This window comes from Geotrypetes seraphini, chromosome 7 (assembly GCF_902459505.1).
Source record: "Geotrypetes seraphini chromosome 7, aGeoSer1.1, whole genome shotgun sequence".
Taxonomy (NCBI): Eukaryota; Metazoa; Chordata; class Amphibia; order Gymnophiona; family Dermophiidae; genus Geotrypetes; species Geotrypetes seraphini.
The window spans coordinates 26,455,596-26,477,567 of record NC_047090.1 but is presented as its reverse complement, the minus strand read 5'-3'; the positions used below and the strand labels follow the sequence as shown (position 1 = coordinate 26,477,567).

Genomic DNA, 21,972 nt, shown 5'->3' with positions numbered 1-21,972 from the left:
AACTTCCCCCAGTACAAAACTCACCGATTAAATACCTGTAGACTTTGCACTTGTGCAGGCACGTCAGAAAAAGACCCCAATGTGTTTAAAGCATGAATTTGAAGAAAATTGCCCATGCTAATTAACGATAACAAAATATTTTTTTCTTAACATGAGGATGTTATTGGCCAGACTTATGCAAACAGGATGGTTGGATTGGCTGGAGAGAGCTTGGATGGCAACTTCAGCATTTGGAACCTAGGACAATACCAGGTGGACTTTACAGTCTACGACTCAGAAATATCAAAGAAGAGACAAGTTAATTTAATCATGTATTTTTAATGGGAATAACTAATGGGAAGATTGGATGGATCGTTCAGGTCTTTATTTGCCGTCATTTACTATGTTACCTGGTAGAAACTCAAAGAGTAGCAACATTCCAGAGCTTAGATTGTGATGTCATAATGCCTCTTTCCACCAATGCCTAAAAGTCAACGTCAGCAGTGATGTCACAATGGCTTGATTAGATGACAACTTCAGCAGTTGAAACCTAGGACAATACCAGGTGGACTTTACAGTTTACGACCCAGAAATATCAAAGAAGAGACAAGTTAATTTAATCATGTATTTTTAATGGGCATAACTAACAGGCAAATTGGATGGACCGTTCAGGTATTTATCTGCCGTCATTTACTGTATTACTATGTTACTATGTAACATTGAAACGGAATAAAAAATTACAACTTTTCATATTTTATTTTGAGACATGGTCCCCTTTTCTCCAACAGCTGCTGCCTGTGAAAAGCGGGTGATGAGTTACCATGCATAGGAGACCGAAACAAAAATGAGAACAAGAATGTCCATTTCCAGTAAAACGTCTTGGGAATGATTGGCAATGACTAGTCTAGACATTTCAAATGATTCGTATCTTCAGTGGCACTACGCATGCTGCTAGCCGTACTGAATTTGTTTAATATAAATTACATGTAGACGTATACCCGAGATGGGCAGCCAGAAAAGTTTGATTTTTTTTTTCTTATCGTTCCTAAGCCATTTCAGGGAATGTTCATTTTATTTTTGTTTACCCGTTTTTTTATCTCACAGGAGCAAAGTCATTGGAGTGCGCACACTTTCTGAAAGAGTGCCGACTATGCGTGCTTGCGCAGTGGTTTGTGTCAGCGCGATTGCACATGTGCTATAGGCACCTTCTTTGAAAATAGCACACACTCTTGAAAGAATGCATTTATTATCTGCGGACAGTATACATTAATTCGTGTGTGGGCTTTTTCTGGTCATGTTCATTTGATAAAGACATGCAACAACTCGGGATATGTTTTGCTGCAAAGGAATGCCCATTCCTAAAGTAATACATATATGCATATGTTGAATCTCTGCATATTGTGGCTTCTATGTATAAGATATACCCCTCTCTTTTACTAAGACACGCTAGCCGATTTAGCGTGCATTAAATGCTAACACGTCCATAGAATATAATGGGCGCATTAAATCAGCTAGCACGCCTTAGTAAAAGGCCCCCATACAGAAAAGGCCCTGAATGTTGGCACTGTGGGAAAATTCTATAAATGACACTTACCCCCTCTTTCACAAAGGTGCGTTAAGTTTTTTAGCGTGCGCTAAATATTAATGCACGCTAAACATGCGCTAAACGCTAACATGTGCATGTTATCTTATGGACGCATTAGAGGTTAGCGCACATGTTGATTTAGCGCGCGCTAAATCTGAGCTAAAATGCTTAGCGCGCCTTTGCAAAAAGGGCCTTAAAAATGCGCACTGAATAATATCAGCATTAAGCGTTATTCGACAAAGGGTGCACAACATCTCCTATGTATTCCATCTATAAATCGTATCAACACAATGCGCACATCTATAGTTCCAGTAACATCACCCTCCCTATGGAATGCTGCGGCTTTGGATTTAAGGGAGGAAACGTCCTTGACTCGATTTAAATTAAAATTAAAGACGTTTTTATTCAAAGGCACCTTCAACAAATAATCGTCCTATTAAGGACGCCCTGTGAATAGTTCACATTTTTAACCTGATTTTTAACCCCTTACCTTTTTTGGTTTTTTTTTTAACCTTATTTGTAACTTTTCTATAATGCAGTTCCTGCCCTTCACCTATTGTTCCCGTTGTATGTGAGTTTTATTTAAGTCCTTTGAACATTGTATATGTGTAAAACCAAAATTTTATTGTTCACCACTTAGAAACATTGTATAGACAGTAGGTAGGATCTATCATTTGACATTTTCCCTTGTAAAAATTTTGAACAATCTTCTCTCAGAAATTAGACTCCTTCCCTCTCTGATAATTTTTTGGAAAACTTTAAAGACTTATCTATTTCAGAAATTTTTAAATTGTAAATAAGGGATTGCAATTGATGAGTTCTTTGTCCAACTATTCGCTTTCCTTGTCTTTTCAATAACTTTTTGTAAACTGGATTGAGCCCCTTAGTCAGGATGACTTGATATATAAGACTAAGGGCTCCTTTTATCAAGCCGCGCTAGCAGTTTTAACGCGCGCTAAACCGCGGGACGTGCCAGCCGCTGCCGCCTCCTCTTGAGCAGGCGCGGGGGTTAACACGTGATGAAAAGTAGCCTTAAGATTTGGATTGGATTAACAAATTTTTAAATAAACTTGAAAACTTTAAAGAACACTCAAAGCCAATTCCTATGCCTACCTGTAGTCAACAGACTTATACATGCTGAAATCTGGTATAAATGCTGGCACTCAAGTTAGACACGCTGGGGCAGTATTCTGTAAATATGAATGCAACTTTTCAGAATGCCGTTGACTTGTCCCCTTTTGAATTATGTGCGAGCAGAGTTAGGTGTCTTGCCTTACACGAGTGTGTGCAGCCAGATGCATGCACAAACGCGAAAATGATAACAATGGCTTTCAATAATTGGCTTTTAGCACCCAATGATTGGTAGTTAAGGATAGGGAAAATCCAGACGCCTAGATCTGCCCCAGACCCACCCAGTTCTGTCCATCCCTGCCCTGTAACGCCCTAATCCCGCCCCTAGTCCCGCCCCTAGTCCCTCCCCTTGCCTGACCTCCACAGCTTGCTCTTGTCTGGCAGGGAGGAAGTCCGCTCATGCACGGACGCCATGTGATGATGTCACGCGCATGCACGTGATGTCATCATGTGATGTCCATGCATTCGCAGAATTCCTCCCTGCCTGACGCAGTTTGAGGAGTCTTTTCAAAACCTGGACAAAGTGCTGGGTTTTGAAAAGCTGTCTGGGAAATCCGGACATCTGGTAACCCTAGTTAAGGATTACTTAATCAGTTTGAATGTACATTTTAGGCACTTGCGAACATTTGACACAAATTTGTGTGCCATATATAGAATCTAAGGGTATTCTTATACGTTATACATTTGGTTCAGATGCCTCATGTTAAATCTGGTTTTGAATCAAGCCTATAATCTAGAGAAGAACGACTCTATAACTAGTCATTCATGCAAGGAAAGTTGGCATTAGAGAATTACAAGGGGACAAATTTGTCCCCATCTCTGCAAGAACTTAATTTCTCCGTCCCGTGAGTTTTGTCGCTGTCCCTGCCCCATTCCTGTAAACTCTGCCTTAACTGCACAAGCCTCGAACACTTATGATTTTAAAGTGTTTGAGGCTTGTAGAGGTGAGGCCAGAGCTTGCAGGAATGGGGCAGGGACAGGAAAAGAACTCGCCGGAACAGGACGGGAAAATGAGTTCCTGCGGGGATGGGGAAAAATTTGTCCCCATGTCATTCTCTAATTGGCATCTATGAGTACAAGCACCCTAGATGGTTTACTATAGGTGTGTGCATAAGTCCTATGGCATGCAACTGTAAGGAGGAGGAGGCGCAAAAACGTGGGTGGAAATGGGCATGGTTCCGCGTTCAGTGCTTACTTTTATACAGTACTATAAATTGTGTGTGCCCTTGCAGTAGTTAAGCCCCTGAATGTACGCAAGTGTATGTTCGATGCAACCGAACATGCCTAGATGTAAGGTGTACCTATACAGTGCTGTGTTAATAATCTATAATGGCACCTTGGCATTCAGATGCTGCACTTATAGAATGCCACCTATACATATAGAGACTATACTATAATCTAAACACAAAAACCATCCAATAGAAAAATAAATCATGATGAGGACAAAATTCAATAAACCACAGCAGTCAAACTTAAAGATGAAGAAAAGACCTCAGTGTCATCGGGGTTATAGAGAGCAGCTGATATCCCACAGATTAACCTGTTTGAACTAAGCCACAAATTTGGTCTTGGAGGATGAGATGTACAGTGTCTGCATCTATGAGACAAACTTGGTTCTTTTTGTTGCATAGAGCATTTTGGACCCCAGTTCGATTACAAAAGTTTGATAGCTCTAAGTCTAATAGATGCTGGCACTGTAATCTTGAAGCAGGGACTCTAGATCATTTATTATTTTATTGTCCCTTTATTATGGCCTTTTGGAAATCAATTTGGCCCCAAATTAATTGTTTTTTGGAGAATCATGTGGCATTATCCTATGATACGATTTTATTCGGTATGTCAGTGAGAACAAAGAGCCAAATTTCATCAAAGAATAATAAACTTTTAATGATTATGACAGGAGTCGCCATGCAACAGATCACAAGTAATTGGAAAAATTGGAATAGACTTAATTATAAATTCTGGTGGAATTCGATATGTCACATTTACAAAATGGAAAGAACAATAGCGGTACAAAAAGGGAATTTTAATAAATTTGAAGAGATATGGGGGCCATTAACAAAATATTGCAATGAATAGATACCATTTTACATTATAAATATAATTTAAGGTAGAGGGGATGGGAGGGGGGAATTTGAATTTATTAAATGATTGGGTCATTAGGAAAGATTATTTATGTGATGGATTTGATTGAATGTAAGATTGGAAGGGTGGGAGGGATGGAATAAAATTTTTTATCTATTAGTATCATAAATGATAGAATTTCAAATGATGTATTCATTGACAAATGTTTAATATATGTACTTGTTGTAAGATGAAAAATGAATAAAGATTAAAAAAAAAAAAAAAAAAACCACCCTAGAATACTGAAGCAAGAAAACACATCCCAAGTCTGAAAAACTCCACCCATTCTGTTTACGTGTTCTAAATTTCTCAAAGCACTATTTCTTGTGAATTGCAAAGTACAAAGAGCAAAGAACTTACACTTCCCCCTCCACATTTGCAGTGATAGGGGAACGACAAGGCAGCGAATAGAGAAAAATCGCAAATAACTTTTCATATGCCATTCGCGGTTTTTCTGTAAAAAAAACCCAAGCAAACCACGAATAACCTTACCTGTTCCAGTGAAGAAAGTGCAGCTGGGAGCAGCGACTTTTCTCTGTGCAATGCCGGGAGCAGCGATTTCCTGTGATGTAAATTTGGGGGCAGGGCCTTCGATCAAGAAACCGCGGACCGTGAAGCTGCAAATACGTGGGGGAAGTGTATTTGTCTGGAGTCCACTGTACCATGGCGCTGAGCAGAGGGTAGCAGAATTCTAGATCCCGGAGCATGCGCAAAAATTTTTGCAGTCAATGACTACCACTGAAATTAGATTTTCCAACTCCGCAAAATGGGATTCCCAACAGGGTCCCTATTTCCCATTCAGTTTGTATATAGTGATCTTATACTACAACCTATACATATTGACTATAATCTGTACATATTTGTGACCTTGCTCCTGCAATGTCCTCACCCTAGCCTTTTTGCTTTATGCATTGCTCTGTATTTACAGTGGATTTATATGTCTAGCATAAGGCACTATGTAGGATTTACCTGGTCATGTCCTCTTTTTAGAGAGCAAGTCTGGACATCCAGACAGCTTATCAAAACCCAGCACTTTTTCCAGGTTTTGAAAAGCAAATCGCGTTGAGATGAGCAGGCTGAAGTGGGGCAGGACTAGGGGGTGAGGCTGGGGTGTGACTGGGGGGGGGGGGCGGGCATAGGGGGGGGGTCTGGATTTTACAAGTGTAAAATCTGGTAACCCTAGCATTATGAATGTTTAAAAAAGCATTTCAACGTTGTGTAACTGTTGTTTGAGGCTGGTGTAAACATGTGCACATGTTCTAAGAAAGTACACATGTATTTCATAAATTATGGCATATTGTAAACTCTCTCCTCAGCCTCTGGAACACCAATGCACTCTGCGTGCAAAGGTTCAGGGCTTTGATATACTGTCTTTTTGGTGTACAACCAAAACAGTTCTGTTTTTATTATATGTAGGTAGTTTCTCTGTCTCTGCTGGGCTCACAATCTAAGTTTTTGTACATGGGGCAGTGGAAGGTTAAGTGGCTTGCCCAGTGTCTCAAGGAGCCACAGTGGGAATTGAACCCAGATACTCAGGCTCTCAGCATTATTCATGGAGTGTGTACACGTGGAGGGCCATTTTCAAAAACACCCCCATTTAAGTCTGATTTGGTCGTTTCCCTGCAAATCATCCAAAATCGGGGGTGGAGAAATGCACATTTTTGAACGTGGCACCGCTAGATGTTTAAAAATATTTTGGGGAAAAATCATCTATTTGCATTTCTATGTCGCTGGGATGTCTAGGCCGCCAGAATGTCCAACTTTATACCCCATTTTCGACCACAGAAATACCCAACTTAGAAGCTTCCACATGCTCCCATTTAAATGTGGGAGGGGCCAACAATCTGATGGACTGGCCATAGGGTTACCATATGGCTCCAGAAAAAGGAGGACAGATTGAGACATCTGGGTTTTACTTTCATTAAAAGCAATGGAAGTAAAATCCGGATGTCAATCTGTCCTCCTTTTTCTGGACCATATGGTAACCCTAGCCATAAAGATATGCACTTATAATTTATGGTAAGCCCTCCACAGCTCCCTCAAATCCTACTATACCCACCTGCCTACCATCCCAATAGCCCTTATGGCTGTAGGTGGCACCTACAGGGCAGTATAGTAGGGCTTTGGTAGGTTTTGGTGACCTCACACTTTCCACCATAAATGTAGTGGTTAGAATGGCTTATGGGCCTGGCTCCTCCTCTCTTTGGCTCAGTAGCCCACCTACCAGGCTACTTAACACACCTGCAAAATGCTCTATTAGGGTTTCCCATACCAGATGATGCTGTTCTAGACACAGGTAGCTACTATTTCATTCTGATTTTGGGTTGGGTGGGAGTGGGTTAGTGATCAGGGGGGAGTATGCGGGATCATTACTTTATCCCTCCAGTGGTCATCTGGTAAGTTTGGACACTTTTTGGGCACTTTAAGTGCTTGTAAAACAGGTCTTGCCTGAAACCTCTAAGTTCCATCCAGTACGTGTTTGGAAAAGTTTGATTATAGCCATAAGACGTCCAAATCTAAGCCCGCCCAGAACTCGCTCATAGTCGGTCTCTAACACACCCCTTTCCCGCATAGACGTTTTGAAGGGAGAACGTCTTGCAAAACGTCTAATGTTTTTTGTTTTAATTATCGGCACTTGGACGTTTCTGTGAGAAAAAAGTCCAAGTGCCAATTTATTCATTTAAAAAACAAATATTTTAGAATGGCCTTTTTATATGTGTAAGAAAGGCTTCATATGGGAACAACCTTTCTAAAATGATCTCTATAAGGAACAAATATCTTGATTACCTACATAAAAAACTGAAATCCCTTATCTGCCCTCTCCCCACCCCCCAAAAAAAAAATCAAATTGATTTCTAATGTGACAAAGCTCAAAGCAAGAGCCACAGTTTGCTAATTAATCTGATTTTTGAATAAATATTGCATCTCACTTTGGACTTGTGATTCTCATTGTTCGAAAACCTTTCTGTTCACTGTTCCTTGCCGTGCACGGATGCCTCTCATCAAAACTGAATATCTCTTTCATTCCTCATGGTCTCCTTCAGGAATATGACTCTGATAATGTATAAACAAAAAGTGTTGGGTTTTTTTTAAATCTACAAAACTGATAATGAAAGGAGTAGCATAATCACTATTTGAAAGTGATATACAGATAGATATGTATGTGTGTGTGTGTGTGTATAGAGATAAACACATACGCACGTACATGGTCTGTAGTTTCATATATGTTAAAATAAATGGTTTATAATCAAGTGTGCCTTCATATACCGTATTTCCTCAACGATAAGCCGCCCCACATTATAGGCCGCCCCATTCTATAAGCCGTATAAAATGCTCCTTTATGTTTTAAAACTCCAAGATAAGCTGCCCCGTGTTATTAAGTGCAACGTTACTGAAGCAAAAAGCATCTAATTTGGCACGCCTCTGAAACAATGATGGCATCATTCTTAATTGACATAATTGTTTTATCTACTGGACAATTAAGAGCAAATTAAAAAGCTTTCTTTTTAAGGATGCATTTGATAATTAGAATAGGAGTCTCATTCCAATTCCATTCTATAACTTCCCTGAAGTACAATGCTCTCTCCCTTCCTATTGTTTTTTTTTCCCATAGCTGTCTTATCTACTATCATCAATTTGTATTTCTTTTCCCATTCTTTCCTTTTGTAAGGTTAGTCTTTAATATGTTTTGCAAGGTTTAGTTCTTCGTTTGTTTTGTTGCCCCCTAAAATTTTTGTAATTCTATTGATGTGTACATCGCTTAGAATTTCGAATAAGTGATCAATCAAATTTATAATAAAACTTGAATTCATAATTCATATGTTTTTCGAATGGTGGTCTTACTTATTTTAACCGTATCTATGAACATTGTCGCTATCTGTGATTTCTTTTTTTTTTTAAGTAAACAGTACATTTAAATTCAATGAATCATTTGGGTATGTTGTCTTTTTTGTGCACCGAATTATACTTTTAGCAAACGAGTTTTCATGTTTTTAGTTAGGCCACCCCATTTAAGCAAGCCGCACCCAATAAGCAGGTTTGTACAATTTAAATGTATAAGCCGCGGCCTATCGTTGGGGAAATACAGTATACATGCATTATGAAAGATACTTTTTTTTCCCCAAGAAGAGTCAGCAGCTGAAGGGTTAAAAGGAAGGCATGCTCACTGGCTTCCTAGAATCTGTCAGAGTGCTGAGTGGTTGGCTACATGTCTCTCTCTCGAACAATAGGTACCTGTATTCAGCGCAGACTGCTTTGCAGGCACCAGCTATCTTCTTGAAGGCCTGCCTCTGTCAAAAGGTTTTTAGCGAGAATCCCTGATGACAGTCCTACATTATGGTGGTTAAAAAAAAAAAAAAATTCTATCTGCTATCCTGTTGAAGGACAGAGCTTTGATGCCTTTGCTGTTGCCATTATGATTCAGTGGTGGCTTGGCCCGAGGTTTCCGTTCCCAGTCTAGAATTCAGCCTGCTCTCCTCTCTCTTTTTCTCTCTTTCTATCCCTCCCCTCACAACTCTTCTCCTCATTTCTGGGCTGGTGTGAGCGGGCAGATTAGTGTCACAGCTGTGACTGAGGCACAGAGCATAATCGTAGCAGAACCAATCTCCATGGGGGCAACAATGGAAAACGGTCTTTCCTCTGGCATATTTTAGGTAAGAGAATATTTATAATCTGTTAAGCATTTTTGCATCCTATTGAATGAGTTAAGTCGGTTAGGTTTAGAATATACCTCGTTATAAAAAAAATAATAAAAATTGAGTACAATGGTAAAGAGAACGCATAAATGAAATCCATCACAACAATGTAAGTGCACAGTTCAACTCTACAGACATCCAAAAAAATCATAATGATGCTGTTCAGACAGTATGTAATACGCTACTCTCCACACACCAAATTTTCATTTAAATAAACAGTCTCTCATGCTAGCCCTCCTCCCACACACACACACTCTAGTCCCCCATCTATCAAGGGCATAGCCATCATCCACACCACACAAACACACACTCCCTACTCCCCCCCCCCCCCAACCACACAGTGTTAATATCCAAACAGTTACTACTCTGCAGAAAGGCAGCCCGTGACTTTTGTGCAAGTTAATTTAGAGAATTAATTGTGACTTCCCCCTATCCTGATAGCATTAGCTGACCTACTTTTTGGCTGCATTCACGTAAGGTGAAGGTGGAGATTGTTTTGTCCCAGAAATGTCTTGACAAAACAGTTTCCTGGGACTAATGTGACAACACACGGTGTTGAAAACAGCACATTAATGCATAATTATTTTTCACAATTTATTAGCTGCACTTGCGGGGGTCACAGAATTGCAAAAACTAATGAGACTCCCTACTATGCCCACACAGTAATGATCTACACAGGCTGTTGGAGAAAGATACAATTATTCCTGCATAATTCTAATATCTGATTAAGTATAGCTGCCGTAGGCTCCCTTTTATAAAGACGATTATCACGGTGGGCTGTGGTAATCGCTCCAGTGCCCGTAGGGATTCAACAGGCATTGGAGTATTTGCCACGCAGCAGCCGCTACTGCGCCTTTGTTAAAAAAAAAAAAAAAGGGGGTTGTTAGTTCCTATATACTGGTCTTTGATCAATGTTAACTAATGAATATAACATGAATAGGTGACCCGTCAAATGAGCGCAGGGCAATTGTGCCCTGACAATTACGCGCACGGACAAGTGCGCGCACCAACAATTGCACACATGGACAAGTGTGTGCATGGTGGATAATATTTTGGCTTTTTGAGGGCCACTACACTTTAAAACTACACCTTAAAAATTCATTTGCTACTACAAAATTACAAAAGTATATAACAAGGCACAAAGCTTAAAGGAAATATATATATACAGTGGAACCTCGGTTTGCGAGTAACCTGGTTTGCGAGTGTTTTGCAAGACGAGCAAAACACTCAGCAAACTTTTGCCTCGCAAACCGAGCATGTTCTGGTGTATGAGCAACCCCCCCCCCCACGAATAGGCTCCAAGTTTAAATGATGCCAGGAATTTTAATGGGATATAGTTAAAAAGAACTTTAGGCCCTCTTTTACTAAACTGTGGTAGAGTTTTCTACCATGGTCCAGGGCGCTAAATGCTCTGACGCTTTTCGAACGCTCATAGGAATTCTATGAGAATTGGAGCTGAGTCAGAGTATTTAGCATCCCAGGCTGAGGTGGAAATCTCTATTGCAGCTTAGTAAAGGATGTAGGGTGGTTGGTACACCGATGAAAGCACATTGGTGCATCGACACCTGTGAGCAGGACGAAAGCGCATCACCGGTTCCGCCGCTTTTACACCTTACCGTTAGCATTCTGAGGGGAGGTGGGGGGGTGGAATTCCCCCAGTAAACTTATAACTGTTCACGCTCCCGTTGGGAGGGGGGAAACCACCCCCCCAGTACACTGAAAACTTCCATTTTTTGCTGTTCGGGAGTGTTCAGGAGTTTTAAGTGTAGTGGGGCATTCCCAACCCCCTCAGAACGCTAAAGGCAGGCACACGATTGTCGGCGCATGAATGACCGACACGCTTTTGACGTGCCACTGGGGTGGTTAGTGTTAAACTCTCTGTTGGATGAATATAGGGGAAATCCTAAAAACTCTTTGAACTTGAATACATAGTAATACATGATAAATACATTTTATTCAAAAGTCTACACTTTACAGGATCCTTTCTCAGCTTCCTGTGATATTGTTATGTAAATACAGCATAGCAATGGAAAGCAGTGCTTCAGAGATTCAATTTACTTTGAAGGATGTTCATTATGGAAAGGATGAATGTTATTTATTTGATGCGATTCTAAGGGTAGAAATGATTTTTTTCCCCCCATTATGAAGTCCTTTGTGATAGATGCAGAGCGATCTTATCTTTTAAATTTTGGCTTTCACGCCAGTGGAGATGGAAAAAAAAAATAAAAAATATGAGCTCATTTATTGGTTGCTAAGTCCTTCTGGAGACCTAAGTACCATTCTTGGTTGCCATGGCCCATATGATCTCAATCTATGCAGTTTAGGGGCTTAAGTAGCCCCTTTCTTTTCTTTTAATTTAGAAACATGTATCTTGAATTGTTTCCAAAATTGTGCCCAAATGTCTTTGTCTACGAGTGATAAATGGTGAAGTGCAATTCAGCTTTTACAGGTAAACACTTGTCCCACTAGAAAATGTTTTGTTCTGTGTTAATGGTGTGAAACGAGTTGGTTTCCACAAATGGGCATCTTTTATTGTACATTTAAAAATAAAAGAAATAAAAGACACTGAAACTTGGAGCAAAGTGGAGGAAATTGGCATTCATTTTTTTTGTGCATTAACATTTCATTTGCAGGACGGACTGAACGCAGACTGACAATGAAAAGCTAGCCTGCCATGTCCCCTGCCCCTTTTTCATTTTACCACTGAATATATAATGGGTCAGATAAGAATGCATTTATTTGACGAGGGCAGTAAAAGTCATGAGTGGTTTGTCTGACACCTATGTACAAGTCACAACATTATTTATAACTGTTGGAGTGCATTACAGCAAGTGTTCTGCAGCATTCGGTGAAGGAAATTTTGGTTTCATGCACATTTGTGCCCTTTCAATTACAATAATGATAGTTATTAGTTGCTACTTAAGGCAAAGGGATTTTAGACAGTTCACCACTTTCAGTTGTACCTCGAGGCAAGTTACATTCAGGTATAGTAGGTATTTTTCTGTCCCTGGAAGGCTTACAATCTAAGGGTCATAACTAGTTATTAATGTGGTGTATCATTAAGGGATCCTTTTATTAACATTTGCGCATGCTCAAAGCCTTCTGGTCTCGCTCTCTCCGAGATTCTGACAGTGCCAGACCGGGGGGTGAGTTAAAGTTTATTGGGCGGGGGGTTCCTGTTCTCGCTGGGTGGAGTACCGATTCGGGGGGGGGGGGGGGGAGCGATGCCGGTTCTCGTGCCGGTGCAAGAGGGGGGGGGGGTGAGTTCAAGATGGTTGGGCAGGTGGTGCTGGTTCACGTGGGGGCAGGGAGCAGCGCCACTGGCCTCAGGGGAGCGGGTGGGAACGTATCAAAGTGAGTTTCCATCATTTCCTATGGGGAAACTCTTTTTGATATACGAGTATTTTGGTTTACGAGCATACTTCTGGAATTAAATATGCTCGTAAACCATGGGTCCACTGTATATATATATATATTTTTTTTTCTGAAAACTTACCCCCTGTTTTACTAAGGTGCGCCAACCGATTAGCGCGCGCTATATGCTAACACGTCCATACACTAACCTGCACACGTTAGCGTTTAGCGTGCGCTAAATGGTTAGTGCACCTTAGTAAAACAGGGCCTTAGTCTTTATTCTGCCAAGACACAAAAACTGGCTGTACATTAACATGTGAATTCATGAAACAAGAATGTTTGTTTTGAAATTGGTCTTCCTTACACAAAGAATGCATCATGACACAGTAAATTAAGAAGTATGTCATGAAGATGTTGCTTTTTTCAAATATGCAATCAGACCTGCTCGTTCCTCTTTCTTTTCAAGACCCGAAAAAAATCATTTTAGTTCCAGGAATATACTTCTTAGGATTCTCCAAGTACTTCATTAGTGTACATTCTCCCCAGACAATACTTTTGCTCTTGTTTGCATCTGTGTAAGTGAATCCTGTAGCTTGTCCTGTTTTGCGTCCAAACAGACCCCAAAGGTTTGGGCCTGCTTTGTGTTTTCCACCTTTTTTAACTGTGAAACTGAGCACATTTCTGTACAAATAATTTATTTCCTCTTTCAACATCACCCATTTTGTCCCAATAAGATCACCACCAGTAGTTTCCTATGTTCTCACCCTTCTTCCTAGTTTTGTAAATGTAAATTAGGAAAAGGGATCCCCTACGAGTGTCACCCAATCATCATATTTTAAAGGGTAACTTAACCGCTGCAGAATTAGCTAAATATGAAAAGGCTTTCTTGGGGTATCTTTTAAAGCAGGGGTCCCCAAAGTCCCTCCTTGACAGTCGAATCCAGTCGGGTTTTCAGGGTTTCACCAATGAATATGCATGAGATCTATGTGCATGCACTGCTTTCAATGCATATTCATTGGGGAAATCCTGAAAACCTGACTGGATTTGGCCCTCAAGGACGGACTTAGGGGACCCCTGTTTTAAAGGATGCTCTTAGGCAATCTCAAGAAACCAGATGTATGTTTGGACTTGTTTTTTGGCCTTAACAATACCTGTGAAAGGCAGCTAGTGCTAACGACCACTGGGGAAGAGAGACGTAACGAAGACATATTTAATAAATGAGCCAAGTATAGGGCTATCGAGCCATCGTGACATCACTGATGAGATTGGCTCTTAGTCATTGTGTAGGATGAGGCACTATGAAATCACAATGTCAGCTCTGGTTACTAGGGAGTGAGAGCTAGATGCACTAAACCAGTGGTTCTCAAACCTGTCCTGGAGAACCCCCAGGCCAGTTGGGTTTTCAAGATAGCCCTAATGAATATGCATGGAGCAGATCTGCATTCCTGGCATCTCCATTTTATGCAAATCTCTGTCATGCATATTCATTAGGGCTATCTTGAAAACCCGACTGGCCTGGGGGTCCGCCAAGACAGGTTTTGGGACCTTTGCACTAAACAGTATTGGCAATACCGCGTGGGTCTGCTTTGATCCAATTTTTGGCCGATTCCAAAAATGCGATTGATGCACAAAGTTTACATGCAAATGATTTGCACAGAGCACCTTAATCCCCATCTCTCCCATCCAATAGATCATTGTGAGAGTGACTCTCACACATGCGCAGAGTCGGCAGGGGAAGCCCGAACAGCTGAGAGGCAGGGGAAAGCTGTGTCGGGGCAGGAAGAATTTTTTTTTTTTTTTTTAGCGAACACAGATGTTGTGCGTGTTACCCATGCACAATATCTGTTCCCTTTTTTTTTTTTTTAAGTCATGCCAGCCCCCGCTCCTGACCGTAGCCGTTGCAACCCTCCTAACGACACCCATGGGTTCCCAAACCCCCTGATGATGATGGTTGTCCCCACGAGAGACAGAAAGGATGCCCTCTCCCTCCTGCCAATGGAGGCCTCTCCATACCAGGCACCATCCCTTCCCCTTTCCCACCTGCCACCTCCCTCCTTCCATCAGATGCTCACACGACCCCCCCTCCCCTGTACTTTTGTCAGAAGTTAAGAGCAGGAGGGACGCTCAAACCCTCTGGTTCTGAGGCTCACCTGTCCAAAATGGTGGGCCTTCCCCTCCCAGTGTATCACGTGTCATAGGTGTTCTCCAATTTATACATGCAGTTATAGAATAAGCAGATCCATTCCTACTTTAGACATGAGGATTGATACCACATCTATAAAACAGTGCCTAACTTTGAGCGGCATTTATAAAATAGTGATAAGCGCTATTCTTTTGAGTGCTGATTTTTGTAGATGCCATTTATAGAAAGTCCATAATGTCATGTCATATGTAATTTTACTTGCTGTAGGGGGAGGCATTCCTTGGGATGATGTTGGGTCATAGTTTGGAACTGTATGCATATTCATTTTAATTCTAAAAGCATGAGTGCATTTATTTCAGTAAAAGGATTTACACTTTTTCTTTTTCAAATTATTTATCTTTTCCAAGTCCAACCAAGTCATATATTCAGATACAGTCGGTAGGTTCCTGCTCAAGAAAGCTTATAAGTACATAAGTAGTCGCCTCCGCCGGGGCAGACCAGAGGTCCATCCTGCCCAGCGGTCCGCTCACGCGGCGGCCCATCAGGCATATTGCCTGAGCAGCAGTCCCTGACTAATTTTATGCCTACCTCTACACTTATCTCTAAACCTTCCACTGCTCTTATCTGTACCCCTCAATCCCTTTGTCCTCCAGGAACCTATCCAGGTCTTCCTTGAAACCCTGTACTGTGCTATTTCCTATCACGGCTTCAGGAAGGGTGTTCCATGTGTCCACCACCCTCTGTGTGAAAAAGAATTTCCTTGCGTTTGTTCTAAACCTGTCCCCCTTCAATTTCATCGAGTGACCCCTTGTTCTTGTGGTTTCTTTCAAATTGAAAAATCTGTCCATGTCAACCTTTTCGATGCCCCTCAGGATCTTGAAGGTCTCTATCATATCTCCTCTGAGTCTCCGCTTCTCCAGGGAGAACAGCCCCAGCCTCTTCAGTCTGTCAGTGTATGTAAGGTTTTCCATACCCTTAATCAGTTTAGTTGCTCTTCTCTGGACTCCCTCAAGCATTGCCATGTCCTTTTTGAGGTACGGTGACCAGTACTGTACACAGTACTGGTTATAATCTAACTTGTACCTGAGAATGAGGTGACACCCCTGAGACAACATGGGTAGATGTTGACATGAGTAGATGCTACTTCTGTACACCTATTTGTGGCAGAATCTTCAGGTTTTACATACTTATATGTGGGAAGAAAGCATTGGGAAAGCACAGGATTTTACTTGTATGTTCTGTCATACATGTGTAAGTTGCAAAATAGCCCCCCTCAGCTGTTCTGAACCATCTTCTCACCCCCTGGCTGCCTTAGACCACTCACACACACTTATGACTTACCTAGAAGGGATACTAGTGGTCTAGGTGTTGGGGGTCAGGATTGGTTCTCCTATGCTTCTGCCTCATCTGGCACAAGGAGCAAAAACTGGCACCCAGGACCCCTAATGGTACTCTCACTGTACTATCAATAGGGACCAACCTTATCTGGAGGGCCTCTTAAGGTTGACTCTTAAAGGACCTGAATTATTCAAATATATTTATCTATCTATCTATTCTTCTGCTTTCTCATGGTGCCCTATTTAAAGGCACCCCACTTTGTCTTGCGTGACATGAACTCCAGAACCAAAAGTTCTCTATCATCCCAGAAGACAGATGCCAAGACTTTGCATGCAGATTTTTCTGTCTTGAACTTTTTTTGGGGTGGGGGATGACTTGTGCTTTCACTGCACTGACTCGATTTTGGAGTCAGGATCTCTGTGATAGTTTCACCTCCAGTCGCCAAACAATAAAATAAATTCACTTGATCTTCACAGAGCCTCTCCAAGCTTTCATGATAGCACTGGAGACTCGTGGCCTTCTTACATGGCATCAGCATTCTTGGAACCCATCTTGCACTAACCTTGGGCATGCCCAGCTTTTCATGAATTATTTTCCAACTTGTACCTGCCAAGATGCCCATTTCTTCATCTATTCAGGAAACCTTAATTCATCTGTCTGCTAAAATTAAATCCTCAACATTTCTGTGGAAGTTGTTTTCCTCAGGCCATCCAGTGTGAGGTCATCTTCACTGGACTTTCTACCCCACTTAAACTGCTTACTCTAAAATTTTACTTTCTAGCATGATGGGAAAACTCATCATAAACTGCAGTCATGTGTTCATGGATCACCTTTGGCTTTTTCCCTTTCATGAGAAATTTTATCCCTGAATGGTGCTCCAAATCTAGTAGTTTCTTACTTGATTTGCACGAGGACTCTCCTGACATCCTGTCTCTTGGAATGTTAGACTCACACTGAGCTGCAACTGTGCATGAATAACCTTGAGACATGTCATAGCATGCACAGACTTGTTTCAACATACTTGCTACTTTCTTTAATACTCGGGTACATTATTGAACACCCCTCGTACGAGGTTGATGTCCACAGTTCATCCCTGATCCTATCTAAACTTTTCTGTACTTTGAACTATAACAACAAATAAATTGGTGCACAATATTATAGACATTGTCATTCTCATAAGTCCCCATGCTCTAATTCAAGCCATTTATGTGGTTCTATCACGTTATAAGCCTTGAACCAATATTCATTGGTATATATACCACAAGGAGAATGTATGCCCCATACTCTTTATTTTTAATTTACCTAGTGTAATATGGAGTACGTTTTTTTTCCCATAGGAATTTCATTGTTCCTTTGTACAACTTTATAAAAGGTATCCTTAAATAGTATAGGTATCTTATTTAAGATATATGTTATTTTGGGAATAAGTGCCATTTTTAATTATTTCAGTCTTCCCTGCCAGGAAAAGTAGAGGGGGGACCAGCAGTTAAGTATGTCTGTCGAGATAGGAATAACAATCTCTTCATTATGTGCCATTGTGCCCTCCATTGAGTTGTAAAACTAGACCCCTAAATATTTAATCCACTAGGGAATCTAACATAAAGAATATTGCTGTATCTGTTCTTCAACACTGACACAGTTAAGGGTTAAGACCTCAGTTTTATCCTAATTAACTTTATAACATACTACCTGCACATAACTCTGAATCATCTCCAGGATGGATTCTACTGCCACGTAGGCTAAGATCTCACTATCTTACAAAGACGACTTACTGTCCCCGGTTTTTAATGGAAATCCTTTAATGCTGTCATGCTAATTGCTATGGCTAAAGATTCTCATGACAGATTAAAAAGGAGTGCTGAGAGAGGACAACCTAGTCTAGTTTCTCATTTTAATCTGAAACCAACAATGAAAAAAAGTCATTGACCAAAGCTGGGCTGCAGGAGAAGTATAAAGAATGTGAACCTGATAAAACATTCCCACAGTTCAAACCATGCCAAAATGTGAAATAAATAACCCCATTCTACTCTGACAAAGGGACATGGCTATTAAGGGAGTATCTGTCTAGCTGCTTGAATAGTATTGCAAAAGAGCCTAATACAGCTTCTCCCTAGCATGAAACCCTTTTAATCATTATGGATGTGCTGGCCAATGAGGTTTTGTAAGTGCAGGGCCAGAATCTTAGCATAAATGTTTGCATGAACATTTAATATAGGGTTACCAGACTTCCGGATTTACCTGGACATGCCCTCTTTTTAGGGATGTCCGGATGGCTTTTCAAAACCCGGCATTTTGTCCAGGTTTTGAAAAGCTTCTTCTTTGGGACCGCGTCAAGAAGGCATATGCGCATGCGCAGATGGAACATGGTGACATCATGCACACACATGTGACACCATCACGTTACATCTGTGCATGCACAGATGCCCTCCCGACGAGAACAGGTTGAGGGGGTGGGGCTTGAGGACCGTGATGTGGGCGTAATGGGGCAGAACTGGGCGGGCCTGGGAGTGGGCCATGAGTCTGGATTTTAGTCAACTGAAATCTGGTAACCCTAATTTAATAACTAGATTGGGTATAGTTCTGCGCATACAAGGGGTCTTTCCTTGGTCTTGCAAGTTTCACAATACCCATCTCCATAAAGAAATCGGAGATTTCTTGTGTAGCGACAAGTGTATCATATAAAACCTTCAGCCTTTTAATCAATGTGTACCGAAAGCTTTGATAAAACTCTACAGTAAAGCCGTTAGGTTCTAGAAACGCATGCATTTAATTGCTTGCCTGATCTCCTCTAAAGTTATATCCTGTCCTAATCACACTTGATCCTTTGGTGATGGTGTAAAATGTTGGAGATCATCCAGGTATTGACTGACCTTATCTGTATCATAGAAAATATCAGATTGACAAAGTGATTGAATAAATTCCCTGTAATATTTTCATCAGTGAACCCTTTTATCTCCCAGAGGGCTGCAAAGGGCCTTGATTCTCATACTGTTCCTTCCGTTCTTTAAATATTGAACCTGCAGTTAGCCACTCTTGTTGGAATCATAATATCAAACCTTTTGAACAAATACAACTAGATGAGTCAACACTATATTATATTATACTTCTATTTTGCAAGTTGTTTAACATTTTGATCTTATATATTGCCCCTCAGCATTTACTACATCTTTCTAGCTCTTTCAAACTCTGTCTATCCTTATTAATTCCTACCGAATAATTAAACTGCAAGGTGGCTTTTAATGCATCCCACCTTATTGCTGGAGACATATCAGTAGATAAATTAAAGGTAAAAATTGTAGCTGAACTTGATATTCTTGAAACGTGGGCTCTTCTAGGAGCTGAAGCATCATTAAGGATTCCTACATTGTTTAGTAAGTCCCCAGGATGACAGTTCTGTACCTGTATGATCAGAGACTATGGCATCCGTAAACTTGAAAATAAGGATATAGTTGATGCAAGTATAGTTTGGTGAGGAGGGAGTAATGCGTACACTGGCCCTCAGGCTATATTAACCCTCCAATTCTATAAAAAGTGCTAAATATTGAGCATACAACTTGGGCATCTGTCCAATTTGCACATGGAATTTAATTTAGTGATGAGCCAATTAGCACCAATAATTGATGCTAATTAGTTTAATTAAAAGCTGCATCTGTAAATTTAGGCACAGGATCCATGCCTAAATTATATACACAAGTTAAAAATGAGGGGAGTGGAAATGGAAGGGTCGTGAACAGATTGGAGGGGCTCCTTGGATTTATATGTTTTGTTATAGCATAAGAGGGATCCACATCTAATTTAGCCATGAGGATTTGCACCATGTTTCAGTTGGTGCAAATAGATGGTTCTTGGGTATAAGTGTTATCCTATAAACCAAGCCTAACTTTAAGCGTGATTTATAGAATGTGCTCAGCCTGGTTTATTTTCTTAGGTTCAGATTTTTTTTTTTTTGTAGGCACCATATATAGAATCTAGCCCTAAATGCCACAGGTCTCAAAAAATCTGTTTCAGAAATAAGGGGCATTAATGAGGCATAAGCTCTTGTTTACCACTTGTACAACTTGATCAGCAATTTAAGTACACATCAAGGGATAGAGTAAAACCATCAACTAATAATGGAAGTATCTTCCTTGTCAACTATTTGGAATGCTAAGTTAAAGAAGCTGGGGGAATCAGCAGTAGGTCATAGATACTGATAATGCAATATCTAACTGTTCTGTATTCTACTGATACTTTAAGCCATCACCCCTCATGGTCTGATTTCTGGGGCACAACTCCTACTTTAGAGTTGTTTTCTTTTAAGAATTACTCTTTTTTATTCAAAGCAACAAAAAACAAAGTTTTGGCAGTCCACTTGGCTTTTAATTTCCACCTACAGTATATTTCAATTAAAAATGCATCTCTTGGAAAGAATTACGAGTATTTGCTTTCTGCTTCTGAACAAAATTTAGGCCTGGTGTCATAGAATAGGGGTTGTTTACACACCCGACCGCTATTAGTTGTGCACCAGAATTTACACCAGGTTTCAGCAGGCAATCTGGCTGACATTTGGCTCTATTTAACTGGCCAGATGGCCGCTGCATAATAGTGCTTAGTGTCTAGCTGGCTAGCTGCAAAATTTAAAGCATTAGTCAGCTAAGTTTAACTGCGTAAATAGCTGGTCTGTCTTTGCCACTATAAACTTAGCTGGCTAGTACTGAATATTAGCCAAAAATAAGTCTAATATTTAGTGCCAGTCACCAGAAATGGGTCTAACCGTGGTAGCCAACTAACTCCCCCAGTCTAAATATCGGCCCAATAAGTACAGCTCCCAAAGTTAGGCCAAAGATCTGCAGGCTAGAGAATGACATGGTAACAGAATTTGTCTCTGTCCCTCTGGATTAACCACGGGAAACCATCCGGCGTCATTCTTTAGTGTCTATCTCAATCTCAGTCCTTCTATACCAGCATTCTTCAATGCAAGGCATGAGGGTGAGTGGTTGAGCCCATTCATAATCTAATTATTATGTGATCCAAGTATAAGATAATATGCCATTGTGACATCACTGATAAACTTGGCTCTTGTTGGTGGAATGAGACATTATGACATCACAATATCTGCTCTGGATACCAGAGACTGTCATTTTTTAGCTTCTATCTCAACCTCAGTCCTTCTACACCATCATTCCTCAATGCAAGGCTTGAGCTTCAGTGGCTGGACCCATCCATACTCTGATTCTTCCCTCTCTCCTTAACCTTTTCCTATCGTGTGTCCCGGATGATGGGACATTCCAAAAATGTTGTTGCCATCATGGATAAATAGTCTGTATGGACTAATAAAGAGCCAAGAACACAAAATATTTGAATTTACAGACTTATGACTTATTTACATTATGTTTACAATAGCTGTAAATAATAATGGTGAATAATACAAAACTTTGCTAAAATAATTACGATTGGAACCAGCGTAACGTAAAATTTATTACGATAGGAAAAAGTTAAAGAATGACATGGGGATGGTTTCCCGCGGTTATCCACAGGGATGGTGACAAATTCTGTCACTGTGTCATTCCTCTGCACTAAAGTAGTATTCTATAAAGGGTGCAACACTTTACCAGCAGTTACGGCCTGAATTAATACAAGTTTTG

At 40.7% G+C, this 21,972-nt stretch overlaps 1 pseudogene; it reads right to left on the bottom strand.

The window, feature by feature from the left end:
• Positions 1 to 13,270: 13,270 nt before the first annotated feature.
• LOC117363681 lies at positions 13,271 to 13,587 on the bottom strand (annotated as a pseudogene).
• Positions 13,588 to 21,972: the final 8,385 nt, after the last annotated feature.